We start from the raw sequence: 14861 nt of genomic DNA, 5'->3' as shown, positions 1-14861 counted from the left end.
GCTCAGCCAGATCTGCACCCATGTGGCTCTGATTTACTTGTTTGGAGCACATAAGGTGCTAGCTGCCACTCATTTACGCAAATCGTTGGCAATAAAAATTGCGGTACAGTTTGTAATTCGCTTCACCCTTTCAGAGTTGGGTGGAAGCTTTGACATGGCTGGTAGGTAGATGGGTAGGAGGATGAGCTAAAATGTTAGTTTGCAAAAAAAACTGACTAGCAAGCGAGACACATAACCCAGTCTGGCTCACTTTCTCTGTCTCAAATGAAAAAAAAATCAAGTCCAGGATTTTTTTTCCCCTCAATTTAGTCATTTCCACTTTCCACCCACTAAGCAATCATATGCTTCCTTGGAGACATATGAAGCTAGCCAGCTGTGTCTTTTTGAACTGCCACCAAGGCAATGTCATTGGACAACTGAAGACACTTGGGGAAGGGCGCTAACTGCCAATTCTGTTACATCAGCTACACAGCACAACAGACGCCTGCGCTGGCTAGTCTCGGCTAGTCTCTCATGCAGTGATGCGGGGAGAGGAAGGGTCATTTTACCCATTCAAGGATGGCTGTGGCATTGCCGGTGCCCGATATGTCCCTATATTTAGAGCGGTGTTTCCATATATGTTCCCTATAAGGCAATATATTATTGTCAAATACGTACGTCCTCTTGGTAAATGCAGCTATAGGTTTATAACACTTATCTATCTATCGTTCTATCTATCTAATGAAATACCTATAGTACAATATGGATATGTGCATATATTACAATTATCTATAGGATTTCATTAACACAGAAAATAACACCAGGGATACACCACTACTAATGGTGTTGCTTTGCTTGTTCTGTTGTTTGTTCAAATGGTCATGTAGTTAAATATATTTAAATAAATGATCATATTTAAATAATTTAATTTCTTTAGCTAACTGCAACATTTCATATTTAAGGCTTAAGGCCTAAAGATATATTGCACTGTAGGTACATTCTGTATGAATCTCCTGTATTTAAAGATCACATGTAAACATAAATAAGTGAATATTATATATGAAATATAACATGTATTTATATACATGTTTATTGTGTATTAGTATATTGTTCGCACATTGTTCGTAAGGACTATATGATACATATATTAGTGACCTAAAACCGGCATAAATATATATATACATACATTTTTTATGGGCCAGACATATATGTCAATATTTGAAACTGCTTCAGTTTCTAATAGGTCTTATGTATAGTTTGCACAAATTAATTCTTATGGGCATATATCTCATAGATAAAAATCTCTTAAAAATCTATATGTATCCGTGTGGGGGGAATCAAATGCATTTTTTTTTTGTGATATGGTCGATGGTTGTGCTACTTAGAAGCCCCCATCTCGATCATCCATTTCTTGTTAAGTTGTAGATCTCAGTAATTTGGCTTTACATGTAAAAGTAAAAGGTAAACACTAATGGCAATGCTAACGCTAACACTTGAATGCTTTTCTTTTAGTCAAAGACATCATTTAAATGTCTTTTTTACTTCTGCAAATGTTATTTTATGCCTAATATTTAGTGGTCAGCAGTCAGGATCTGTTCATCATTGGGGTGGGCATTAGAGGCGTAAGAAAATATTGATACATCAAAGTATCGCAATATTATGTTTAGCAATACTTTTGATTGACTATTGATTCTCAAAAACACAGTATTGATTATTAATGAATGGTTTACATGTAAATATTGATGAGGACAGGGACAGGGGGTCATTGTGTGTTGTGTTTAAACCCTTATATTTCATATGAAGGTGTCTTGATACCATGACTGTAATCCAGAAAGTTCCTTTAAACTTGCTGCCTGATCCACTTGAAACTCTCCAAAGAGCATATTTCAAATGAACCCAACCCCCCCCCCCCCCCCTCCAAAACAAACACACAGCTGCTGCCAAAACACATGGACCTGGGATGCTTGGCCTGTGTAGCAGTCAGTGTGGTGGGATAGCTGGAGGTGGGGAAGCTACCGTCATTCTGCATTAGCATCTCTCTGATCATGGCCTGAATCGCATTGTTCTTCGCTCTGTGAAACGCAAACACTCTCTCGGTTAAATGTTCACCATCACTCGAGGGAACAAATTGCCACATGTGAAAATACTTGAAGTTCCACTCAGACCTCCTTAATTTCTAAAACTAACTTAACACATTGTTCAGTGTCCACCATGTTGGCCGGTGGCAGCATGAGGTGGTCGGCGAAGGACAAAAGGCTCAGACATGCCTGTGAGCACTTTCACCACACACACACACACTTTCACTGTCATTTTGCATTTTTTCAAGTACTGTATCTTACTTTCCCTCTCTCTGTGCCTCTCTCGCTCTCTCTTTCTCTGCCCTTCACTCGTCCCTGTCACTTCTGTTTCTCCACAGGCGATCTATCCATCGATTTACACCGCAGAAAGGAATGGGGGGATTGACGGAGGACAAGCAGAGGGGATGCTTCTCCCTATATCCGGATAGAAGAGGAAGAGTTAAATCAATACAAAGAGACATGGAGGAAGAATGGTTTCATATCGTAAGTGAGTATGTGTATAGATAGATAGATAGATAGACAGATAGATAGAGATAGATGAACAGACAGATAGAGATAGATAGATAGATAGATAGATAGATAGAGATAGATAGACAGACAGACAGATAGAGATAGAGAGATAGATAGACAGATAGATAGAGATAGATAGACAGACAGATAGAGATAGAGAGATAGATAGACAGATAGATAGAGATAGATAGACATACAGATAGACAGACAGACATACAGATAGACAGATAGATAGATAGATATAGAAAGATAGATAGATAGATATAGAAAGATAGATAGATAGATAGACAGATAGATATAGAAAGATAGATAGATAGATAAAGATAGACAGACAGATAAAGATAGACAGACAGACATACAGATAGACAGATAGATAGATAGATAGATAGATGGGTAAACAGACAGATATAGAAAGATAGATATAGATAGACAGATAGATAGATAGATAGACAGATAGATAGATAGACAGACAGATAAAGATAGACAGATAGATAGATAGATGGGTAAACAGACAGACAGATATAGAAAGATAGATAGACAGATAAAGATAGGTAGACAGACAGATTGATATAGATAGACATAGATAGATTAAATAGGTAGATAGAGAGACAGATAGATAGCTAGGTAGAGAGACAGATAGATAGATACAGCCTTGTACATTGCAACAAAACACAGTTAGGCTAAGTCTCTGGTTCAGAATAGGACAATAGAGAAAACACAAGACAGGGTGCTGAGACAATAAGTACAAAGACAATAAATACAAAAATTCACAGATAGATAGATTAGATAGATAGATTAGATAGATAGATAGATAGATAGATAGATTAGATAGGTAAATAGACAGAGAGACAGACAGATAGATAGCTAGATAGATAGATAGGTAGATAGATAGATAGGTAGATAGATAGATAGATAGGTAGATAGGTAGATAGATAGATAGGTAGATAGATAGATAGATAGGTAGATAGATAGCTAGGTAGATAGATAGGTAGATAGATAGATAGATAGCTAGATAGATAGATAGATAGATAGATAGGTAGATAGATAGCTAGGTAGATAGGTAGATAGATAGCTAGGTAGATAGATAGATAGATAGGTAGATAGATAGATAGATAGATAGATAGATAGGTAGATAGATAGATAGGTAGATAGATAGCTAGGTAGATAGATAGATAGATAAATAGATACAGCCTTGTACATTGCAACGAAACACAGTTAGGCTAAGTCTCTGGTGCAGAATAGGACAATAGAGAAAACACAAGACAGGGTGCTGAGATAATAAGTACAAAGACAATAAATACAAAAATTCACAAATACAAGTACGTGCATGTGCAAATGTGTGCATTGAGACTGGGTGATTTAGGTCCAACTAAGTTAAAACAGTAACAGTAAATGGAATAAATATGTAGAGAAGGGATGTGCTGTGTAGCTTTTTTCTGCCCTGGCACCCAAGTGGTAGAACCAACTTCCCCTGGGTGTCCGAACAGTAGAGTCGCTCCGCTGTCTTCAAAGACAGACTGAAGACTTACCTCTTCCGAGAGTACTTGGGCGAAGTGTACAGTATTATGGTCTCTATATTGACCTGTGTTTTGCAGTATCTGTGGTTTAGCGGTATCTCTGAATATATTAGTCAATTCAAACTCGCTAAGGTTATTCCAGAGTAAATAGCAAAGCACTTTTGCAAGTTGCTTTGGATAAGAGCGTCTACTAAATGTTGTAAATGTAATTGCACTGAAAGGAAGAGTCAAACAGGGAGTACAGAAGTGTATGCTAAGGCAGATCAGTCTGGTTTTGTAAACAGCATCTCGTATGTAAACAGTGGAGTGTAAAGTGCAGGAATACTTACTGTGTATAATGTGTAATTAAAGTGAATGTGCATAATATATGAAATATATGATATATATATGGGTGAGAGAAAGAGAGAATGTTGGATGATCACCACCGCACCTCATCCCTAACTCCCCAGCTCATCCCAAAACCATCCATCATCTCAGAGAACACAGTTCTTGCACTGCTCCACAGCTCAAAGCTGGGCTTTTTACCCCTCTAGTCCACGCTTGCCAAAAGGTCCATGTGTATCTGCTCCAGAGAGTCCTATTCTGTTGGCGGTACTTCTGTACAGGGACTAGACAACACTATATTTGGACATGTGGTGTATGTGTGTGTATGTATTTCATGTGTGTGTGTGTGTGTGTGTGTGTTTGTGTGAGACACAGGGGTGAAGATTCCGTCTGACAAGTGGGGGGAAGAGACTTTCAGTAGGCATCAGATCAGCCTCCATACAGCCTTTCATACATAAAGTAAAAGTAGGTGAAACAGGATTTTCAGATTAGTCCCAGTAATAATAACATCATATATTTACTGATTCATATTCAGCATGGAGATGCAGGTTTATTGCGTGGTGATGTTCTTTCTGTTGTCTGTCAATGAGATTCTTGGTCTAATCTACATCTAACACCACATGAAATAGCACCAGGGTTGTGAAAGAGAAGGAGAAAGATATAAGACTAAGTATGTGTGTGTGTGTGTGTGTGTTAGTGCAAACCCTAGGCGATGACCTCTCGTGCCTTAGCTCGGATTGGCTGTGGCAGAGTTGCGGCAGGGTGTGTGTGCGCGTGTGTGTGCGCGCATGTGTGTGTGTGGAGGTGACTGCTTGTCTCTGTGAGGCTGTATGCCCTGCAGCAGCTGCTGCACTGGATAAACCTCAAACTTCTGACGAGCTGACTCACACATTGCAGGTTACAGGGAATCACCACCCACTGCCCCCCACCCCCACATTCCTCTACACACAGGTCTGGGTTTGTACAGTTTTAGTTCACTTTAAGGAGCATCTACGTGCTAAGATACTGTTGGGAAACCCATGATAGAACGTAAGCGGGGGGGCGAGGTGGGGAACAAACAGAACAACAGCATTCATGGTGAAGGTCACTTGTGTTTTCTGTGGATCCAGGAAGCGAAGAAGAGGCCAGCAGACCTAGCATATGCATGTCTACCATTTGATCAGTGATGGTATACAGCCTAGCAGAAGCTAAGCCCAGCAGAAGTTAGGACAGAACCGAAGGGAAACAGAGTGAAACTGAACTAAGAAGGGTATGTATGCTAATTTATTACAGTGAAGTTATTATTATGGTATCTATTGTGTCTAATTAGTGTAAAAAAAATAAATAAAAAAAACTACAAACAAGGTTTTGTTTATTAGCCCTAACCTCAGTTCAACTCCTTCACCCTTATAACTGTGATAACATCAGTTTCACAGACCCTAAGATAGAACCCTGTGGGACGCCACGGATAAGCTAAAGTGTGCCCAAATAAGTCATTATGATTAATTACAGAGTTCAAAAGGTTAAGGCCAGAGATAATGTAGCTTAGTTTACAGTTTAAATTGAAGCAAATTACAATTTTAATAAGTTAAAAACCTTTCAGGCTACAGTAGATTTAGCCTCTCTAGAGCAATAAGCCAGGTTTACCACAATATGAGCTATATAGAGTTAGTAGCAGTGGATGCCATATTTTAATGATTATTTGCAGGTATGAAATCTACAAAACATGCCATTTGAACAGGGCGAACAGACAAACAATAGTAGATATCTGAAAGCAGGCCTTTTGTCTTTAAAAATAGGATTAAATGAATTACATAAAAATAGAAGGACTCAAACAGCTTCATCATATCCCATCATGAAATTAGAATCGTTTAATGGATGGTGCCTTATGTAAGGGGGTTAACAATAAGCATCAGGTAGTGGAAGACTGCAGCAGTTGTTCCGCCACGTGCCATTTCCATTTCCAATCAAATCCGATAGGCCATGCCGGTTTTTAAGAGCTCGTTACCAGGAACACTATACCGATACTGCTTAGGACCTTCATTTGCTCTCATAATTGTTCAGTTGTATCAGATCTGGTGCATGGAAAGGTCACTGAAGAACAGTGAACTCACTGAAGTAGCCGTCAGAAGTCAGGTGGTCATGTAGGGATGGACATGGTCAGCAATACCACTTCAATAGGCTGTAGCATTCAGCTATGATTCATTGATTGTTATTAACAGGCCCAACATTTGCCTAGAACAGCTTGCCCACACCATTACAGCACCTCCACCAGCCTGGACCGTTGACACGAGGCTGGTCAGGTCCATGGCTTCATTCAGACCCTGCCACCTGTGTTCCTCAGCAGACCAGGCTACGTTTCTCCAGTCTGCCCACTGCAGCCTCAGCTTTCTGTTCTTGGCTGACCAAAGTGGAACCCGACGTGGTCTTCTGCTGGTGTAGCCCATCCACCTCAAAGTTGGACCTTCTGGCACTTCACACAGTGAGCTGATTAGATAGCTGCATGAATAAGGGGGTGTACAGGACTTCCTAAAGTGCTCCTGAGTGTATATCTAGTATATACACACATACACACTCACATTTCCATACACACTCACATGTACGATTCTAGAAAGATTTTATAGAAGACATCATCTAAAAAGACACCATCTGTCTGTCTCTGTGACTGCTGCCCCACGCTGTGCCCCCACTGCAGCTCAGCAGAGCTCATGATTAATAGATTGATTTGAAAGGTGTTCTGTAAGTAATTGTGGAAATGCAGTTCAGGCTCTCTGACACACTACCACACGTGCAGGGGCATGCGCTCATGCACGCTAATGCGCACACACTCACACACACACACACACACACAAAACTGTCAATCTAAGGAAAGAGTGATTACTTTATTACATCAGTTACAAACAAACAAGCTCAATGACCTCTTTCTGCCACGCACATTTATTTACTTTATGAATGACTATATTAATATTATATTAATTATTATATAATAAATAATATTAATATTTAATCTTATGTAATAAATTGTCAAATTGGTAGTGTGTATATACAAGTATCCACATGTAATAATATATCCCATATGTATGATCTACTGTCACTGTCACACAAAAACATTGGATCTCCATTTTTCACTTTTGACATCTGGCACTTGCTCTTTTCATGATGGACCAAAACAAAATGCTCCAAAATTACTTTTACATCAACTTCTATTGAAAGTCAAGGTTTTTGTTCCAAAAAAAAGTTGCAATTGTGGAGATACGAGGTTCAGCAACAATGTAAGTAACTAAGTAATAACAAATAAAATGCATACGTACATACATATATATCGCTGCTGTCCAATGAAAATCATGCATGTCCATTTTTTTTAGTTTTCTCCCTGGTTTGAACCATGTAGCTGCTTCTGTACACTGTGTTGAATAATTCTGGAGGAATGGACCAATAGAAAAGCTCTACATGACTTAATGGAATAAACTTATTGGTCATTGACTTCCATTCAAAGTTCAGAGCATTTTTGCCTTCTCCTGTAAAAGCACTATGTTGGAGATGTATGTTTTTTTATTGGACAGTGATGATATATATATATATATAGAGAGAGAGAGAGAGAGAGAGAGAGAGAGACAAAATGAGGGAGAAAAAATCCAGGAAATCACACTGTAGGATTTTAAAAGAATTTATTAGAAAAGAAGTATTTGGTCAATAACAAAAGTTCAACTCAATACTTTGTAACATAACCTTTGTTTTGTTGTCTTACAGTTACATTTTCTGATTATTGCTCCCACCATTGATTTCTTCACACCAAGCTGCTTGCCTATTGCAGATTCAGTCTTCCCAGCCTGGTGCAGGTCTACAGTTTTGTTTCTGGTGTCCTTCGACAGCTTTTTGGTCTTCACCATAGTGGAGTTTGGAGTCTGACTGTTTGAGGTTGTGGGCAGGTGTCTTTTATACTGTTAACGAGGTCAAACAGGTGACATTAATACAGGTAATGAGTGGAGGACAGAGAAGCCTCTTAAAGAAGAAGTTACAGGTCTGTGACAGCCAGAAATCTTGCTTCTTGTCAGTGACCAAATACTTATTTTTAACCATAATTTACAAATAAATTCTTTAAAAATCCTACAGTGTGATTTCCTGGATTCTTTTTCTCATTTGGTCTCTCATAGTTGAAGTGTACCTATGATGAAAATTACAGATCTCTCTCATCTTTCTAAGTAAGAGAACTTAGCACAATCAGTGGCTGAATAAATACTTTTTGGCTCACTGTATATACACACAAATCGTGTTATGCAAATGTTTGGGCACCCCTGTTCAAATGACAGTTTGTGGATTTTCTAAGTGTAAATATTGTGTCTAAACTTAGAACTTAGTGTCTAAACTTAGAGGAACCTTTGAGGTTATTCTTGAGTAAATAGCAAAGCACTTTTGTAAGTCGCTCTGGATAAGAGCGTCTGCTAAATGCCTTAAATGTAAATGTAAATATATGAACAAATGTGACAATTTTCTGGATTTAACATAAACACACATTCATATCAGAATATCACAACCACCCCTGAATGGAATTAAGGTAGCTGGGGACGTCACAGATACAACGTCCAAAAGTTGCACTGTTTATTTTTTCTCAACAACATTGTCACAACCTAATCATTAGGTGACTCTACTGGTCATAAATTCCACTCATGTTCCATTATCCGTTTACAGAGCACATCATACATTTTAGAACATTTTTCAACACTGAGACAATCGTTGAGCAGTTCAATGTTTTGACACCATTTGTGGGCACCAAAACAATATCAAATCAAATCAAATCAAATCACGTTTATTTTCACATCACATTACACAGGTGTAAATATTTTTAAGAATGTAGGTGCATCGTTCCTCACAGTAGTAAAAACACAGCTATTTACAAAATACAAACACAGAATATATTCACAATAACCAGACATGTATAAAGTACTAGAGACGTAGAAGTAGAGAAGTAAAAGTGTCTTTAAGCTCCAGACTTAAGTGGAAGTATTAAAGTATTAAAGTATTCAACATTTCTGTACTTAAGTGTTGCAAGTAGTTTATTCTAAAATGTACTACTGAAGTACTGAAAGTAAAAGTGCAGTACTGTGTTCTGTAGTTTTTACAGAAATCAGTCAAAAGTTTGAGTATCAGTGTTTATATTATTATAAATGCTCAGACTTAAGCACCGTCACAGTTCTTCTGGCTGTAGTAGAAGGGCAGGACTGTAGAGGAGTAGTCTTCAGTTCACTCTCCAAACAAACTCGCCCAAAAGAGAGAAAGTCCGCCACATACAAGAGTTTCATCTGTAGAACCAGTGAGGAGAGCAGCTCAAACCCTGAGCGTCACTCTCTGTAAACTCAACTACAGCTGAAAGAGCTCAGGCCATTAGAAGACACATACGAGTATTTGAAGTTGGTGAAGACGGAGGAGTTTCTTCTGGTGGTTCTTCTTCTTCATATCTGGAGATAAACTAACAGAGCTCTAGCATTAGTGTCCTCACTGCAGCAGCTTGTTCTGCTCAGTGTTGAGGCGGCTTTATTAAACCCGGTGACAGCGGCATCTCCCGCTCTGGAGGTGATAGTGTGGGTCTGAAATGATTCGTAGCATTTTTATAATTGTAGAGAGTAACGATGCAGCTCATAAACAATGTAAAAGTATTAAACTCGTCCAAAATATGAGGTGAAGTAAAAGTGGAAGTAGCAGAAATAAATAAAAGTCCAGTAGATACAGATACAGTATTTTACTACTTAAGTACAGTAGTGAAGTAGTGAATCTCTGACATTATACTATACATACTGTCGTCGTAACAGCGTAACTGTGTTTGCTGGGCTGCTGCATGTATAAATAAGCGAGCACTCCAGTCAGTTGATGATCGTCATAGGCAAAGGACTGATGTCCAAAAGGGTAATTAGGGTACCAAGTGAAGGGTGGTAGCATCTTGGAAGCTTGGAACTTTCTAGAGCCGCCGTGGTGAAGGTGTACTGAGAATGGACTTCTTGACCATTGAGTGCCTTCCAGTGGTTTAACAGTGGTGCCCCACAAGCCATTGATGCCAGAGGGGAAAGATAACTCCGGTGAGTGGTACAGTGGTACAGAACACCTTCTATCATCTAATACAGTCCATACCACGCCGCTTCGGTAGTGTCATCTGAGCCAAAGGAGGTCATTCCCAATATTAGGTAGGTGGTCATATATATATAAATATCTAACACTCACATATTGATAAAACTATATATATATATATATATATAATTATTAATTAATATTAAATAATAATTTAATGTACCCTTACTTTTCCATGCACCACAAAAACATATTATATATTATATATATCGCCTCCCCGGGGCAATTCCGAGCCGCCGCCCACAAGCCCAAATAAGGACTTCCGCCTCGTTTGGTTCATGTGTTTGGTTCTTTTCATGTGTATCGGTTTATGATTCATGTTCATTTGTGTTCATGTTTGATTCAGTGTCTCGTTTCATGTTCATGAGTTTCACCTGGGATTGGGGGTATTTAAGAAGCCTCGACACCGACATTCAGTGCCGAGAATTACATCGTCTGGGACCAAACTGATACGCTTCACCCCTCAAATAAGCCTATGGGCCGCCGGTGGGCTGAAAGTATCATTACAAACTTCTATTACCAAAGAACAGCCCCACCACTTGGTACAGATGCTCCTGCAGCTACTGAGTAATACACCTTAGTGTGTGATAAGCATTAAGGGGTTAAGGATACGTCTCACACAGAAAAGAGAGTTTCAGAAATCTCTGCTGTGGAGAGGTTCTCTAAAAGCTCAGTCACCTCTAATAACAGGTCAAAATGCAGAGACGAAAATACCATATTTTTTAAAAACATAATCATGGTAATGGAAGAAGTCAGTTCAGCCCTACGATTTAGACATAATGATGTACTACTTCTTTAGATTGGAACCTGGTTCTTAGCGTGCTGAGCTGGAAGACTATGAAAAGCGTGTGAAGTATTTCCATATTTCTTACTTTATTACTGTTTGATAAAGTGGTGAAATGTTAGATTGGCGGCGTAATTGTTTGCCAAGCCACCTAATCCATAACATAAAGACATCTGGTCGTTGTAGCAGGCCCTCAACCAAAAAATAAAGCATGTAGCTTTTGTAAAAAGCCCTTTACAAAGTCAGGACCTATGTGCTGGTCCTCACAATGTAGGTCCCCCTTCACATTTTTGTCCTGACAATTTACAAAACACACACACACACACACACACACACACAGGTTCCTCCACCTGATTACACTAATAAGCTCTAGTGAAATCAACTGTTGCCCCACATCAAAGAAACGGCCACAGCATGGAACGATAAGGAAGTCCAAGCCACAAGCACACACTCACACACACACACACACACACACAAAAGGCTAAGATGGAGTTGGATGGAGGGATGTGAAAGGAAAGGCGAAAGAAGAGAAGGTTAGGCCACCCTGAAGAACAAAAGAGGAAAGGGGTGGGAGTGGGGGGTATAAGAGAAAGGAGGGGGATTTGAAACAGTCCTCCAGGCAAAGCAAAGTTTCCCCTCTCTCTCTCTCTCACACACACACACACCCAAGTGAAAATGTAGAACAGAAGGAAAAGTCAGAATCAACTGAAACCAAGTTTCATGGTTTTCCGTGTTTAAGGATCATCTGCAAATTCACTAAATGGACAAAAGTATTGGGACACCTGCTCATTTATTGTTTCTTCTGAAATCAAGACTATTAAAAAGAGTTGATCCTGCTTTTGTTGGAGTAGCTGTCTCTACTGTCCAGGGAAGAAGCCTTTCTACTAGATTTTGAAAGAGGATTGCTGTGAGAATTTGATCGCATTCAGCCAAAACAATGTCAGTATGTGGGATGATCACCACTCCACCTCATCCCCAACTTGTACCATTTGCACATCTGTGTCAGCAATGGGTGCAACCTAAAGTAGCTGAATGCGTCTATTAGAAGAGGTGTCCTTTTTAATTCTGGGGTTGGGTTTAGCTTTACAAAGACCAGATCTCAGTCTGATCCATCTGTGAAATCTGCCAGGGGAAAACAGGGGACGCTCACATCCAACCAGTGAGCAAAGCTGGTAGAAACTTATCCCAACAGGCCCTAAAGCCTGTTATCTGCTGACCAATAATGTAGTCCCTTCACTACTGTCCCTTGTCTACATGTGTGGACACCCCTTATAATGAATGCATTCAGCTACTTTAGGTTGCACCCATTGCTGTCACACAGCTCGTCTAGCCCCTGTAAAGAAGTACTGCCAATAGAATAGGACTCTCTGTAGCAGATAAACATGAACCTATTGGCACCATGCTGCCTAATGCCAGGTGTAGGTGCTAGAGGGGTATAAAGCCTGTGTTCTCTGGAATGATGGATGCTTCTCCATCTAATATTTCTGGGATGAGTTGGGGAATTGGGGATGAGGTGGGGTGGTGAAATCCTTACAGCAACATGTAGTAGAAATGATCTTCCCTGGACAGTAGAGACAATGAATAAAAAGGTGTCCCAATACTTTTGTCCTGCCCTGAACAGCGTTTGGTTGTACTGTACGACCCTGCACTGGATCATTAGTATGCACTTGCACTGTATGGAATACAAATTGGACATATGTATGGTTCTATGTCCTGACACTGTTTAAAAACAAGTGTGTGTGTGTGTGTGTGTGGGGGGGGGGGGGGTGTTAATCAATCCATTTGGCACCGATTCATCCCACAGCAGACTGATACACTGGAATGCTTTTGTCAACATTTTGAAAGGGAAGGGTTATTAATCTTCAGACCGCATGAACATCATCGCTCTTTCTGTCCCCCACACTAGACCTGTTTATACCAACACACACACTGCTTAATCCAGAGGGTGTCAATGACCAGGCTTCGGCTTTATCACATGATCTGAATCAGGTGCGTTTGTTATATCAGGGAAAGCGCTGACTGGTCAATGAGCCTAAACGTGGAATGCAACCTCGCTGCCTTCAATTATAGTGCCCTCTATTGTCTAGTTAAGAGAAATAGCCTTGCAACAAATGTTTCTGGCTTGAGTTCTATGAGTTCTATCTGATAGATGTGTATACACTATATGTCCGAATGTTTATGGACACCCCTTCTAAGCTGCACCCGTTGCTGACACAGCTCTGCAGTCCTTGGCCAATGGTACTGCCAACGGTATAGGACTCTCTGGAGCAGATAAACATGAACCTATTGGCACTAATGCTGATGCTAGGCAAAGGCTAGAGGGGTATTATAAAGCCCCCCAGCAGCATTGAGCTGTGGAGCAGTGGAAGAACTGTGTTCTCTGGAATGATGGATGTTGGAGCTCCATCCAGGATGAGTTGGGGAGCTGGGGATGAGGTGGGGTGGTGATCATCCAAGATCCTGACCTCACTAATGCTGACCTCACTCAATCAGTCGTCTCTAACTGGTTTCATGAGCGTGACGATGATTCCAGCGTTCTCCAGTGGTCTAGAGGAAGATTCAGAGAATTTGCAATTCAGACCTGTAGTAAAACAGTTTCTCAGCCCCCCGTCATTAATTATTGGTCGGTTTCTGACCACAGGGCCGCTGTTGACTGGATATTAGGATATTATACAGCACTATGCAGCAATAGTAGCACTGACACAGTAGTGTATGTGTGTGTGTGTGGTGCTGGTATGACAGTATTAGGTGCAGTGGAGAAAACAATGGAGTTACTACACACGAATGCCACCGCTAGGTTTATAGTGGTCCACCGCCCAAACAATATCCAGCCAAGAGCCGCTGTGCGGTCCGAAACCGACCACTGAGGAAGGACAGCAAACAGAGGATGGCTAACAAGCTAGAAGGTAGAGGGTTCTGATAAAGAGGCCGGTGAGTGTACATGACAGCTGAACATGACATGAAACAATGAGACAACGAAGAAAAGAGAGAGAGAGAAAGAGTGAGAGAGAGAGAGAACATCAAGCAAGACCAAACAAAAACAGGAGCACAAAAGAAGTGACTGTAGTCCAAAAATAATTGGCCAGTGAAAACGTTGTACTGTTGTTTAATTCATTTCATTAGATATGGGGGTCAACGCCCGTGGGAGACCATGGCCCGTGTTTATTTTTAGCCTTAATTAAATACATATCAATGCTATTCTTACCATGCTGTGCTAACGGTAATGAGGCAGGCCCACCTTGGAGGGACGGTATTGCTGCTTAAGGCATTCTGAAGTCCCGCTAGGCCGACTGTCGAGCTGCACCAGAGCGCTGGCTCCATCTCGATCAATACTATTGATCCCAGCTCCGCTGATAGGCAAGGGAAGAATAATGAGAGAGGCTGCTCAGATCTGCAACACAAGCACCCAGGGACTCAGACAATAGAAGCTGGCTAGCTTCACCTAAGGGCAGAAGTTAGCAGAAGTGAAATGAAGAATCTTACAGTGAGGCTTTGCCAAGAAATAAGAGAACAGGTTAATCATGACTTTGTTGGTTTATGAAATTTCATTAACTTGAAATGTTTTTCATG

General features: G+C 40.3%; 1 long non-coding RNA gene across 1 annotated transcript; it reads right to left on the bottom strand.

Annotated features, from left to right (window-relative positions):
• Window positions 1-8964: 8964 nt before the first annotated feature.
• On the bottom strand, window positions 8965-14852 carry LOC140546748 (uncharacterized). Its single transcript, XR_011978365.1, has 2 exons — window positions 14530-14852; window positions 8965-13838 (listed from the first exon to the last, which is right to left on the bottom strand). It is a non-coding gene; the product is annotated as an uncharacterized lncRNA (long non-coding RNA).
• Between the last annotated feature and the right edge of the window lie 9 nt (window positions 14853-14861).

The sequence above is a fragment of the Salminus brasiliensis genome, chromosome 24 (assembly GCF_030463535.1).
Source record: "Salminus brasiliensis chromosome 24, fSalBra1.hap2, whole genome shotgun sequence".
Taxonomy (NCBI): domain Eukaryota; kingdom Metazoa; phylum Chordata; class Actinopteri; order Characiformes; family Bryconidae; genus Salminus; species Salminus brasiliensis.
Note: the sequence above shows the minus strand (reverse complement) of the source record. Positions and strands in the feature narration are given on the sequence as shown.